The sequence below is a fragment of the Echinops telfairi genome, unplaced genomic scaffold (genome assembly GCF_000313985.2).
Source record: "Echinops telfairi isolate 266 unplaced genomic scaffold, ASM31398v2 ScPeMD7_70;HRSCAF=299, whole genome shotgun sequence".
NCBI lineage: Eukaryota > Metazoa > Chordata > Mammalia > Afrosoricida > Tenrecidae > Echinops > Echinops telfairi.
In genome coordinates this window covers 60,051,423-60,052,147 of record NW_022103968.1, presented here as the reverse complement: position 1 = coordinate 60,052,147, position 725 = coordinate 60,051,423, and positions in this window count along the sequence as shown.

The following is a 725-nucleotide window of genomic DNA, read 5'->3' as shown; positions in this document are numbered from 1 at the left end:
TTTTCATAGTAATCATGAATTTTCAAGCAACTACAACATTATTATTATTAAAATAAACATGCTCAGTTATGTTGCCACAGAAAGATGAGAACTGAGTTCTTTAAGTTCTATAAATTATAACTTAAAATCAGTGTTGCAGTGTTACTATTTTTCTTTTTGTAATTTTATTTCACTGCATAAAAGAATAAGTGCTTATTTCTCCATTTTCAAAAGAAATTAAATAATTTAAAAGTGTTTAAAAAGTAGGCATGGAAAAAAATAGTAGGCATGTCAAGAAATGAAGATTTTTAGGTATTGCTCAAATGTTGCTACCATGGATGATTGATGATTTACATGTGTGTTTTTTGTTCTAAATTGTATTTATTGTGTTGTTATTGAGAATATACACAACAAAAAGTATGCCAATTCAGCATTTCTAAATGTGCAATTTAGTAACAGTGATCAAATCCTTGAGTTGTGCAACCATTCTTATTCTTTTTTCTAAGACGTTCCTCCTTCATTAACGGAAACTCACTGGCCCCTAAGGTTCCTGTCTGATCTTTTGAGCTGCTGCTGTTAATTCGATCCCATATGGGTAGTTCTTAAAAGATCATAATGCTCAGGGCAGACCTTTTGTACCACATCATGCATGTGTTTTTAAAACCGTTATTTCCCAAAGGTCATAATAATACTGAATGTCTTTGCTTCCAAAAAAGAGTAGGTTAGTTGGTTTTTTGAATAGGTTA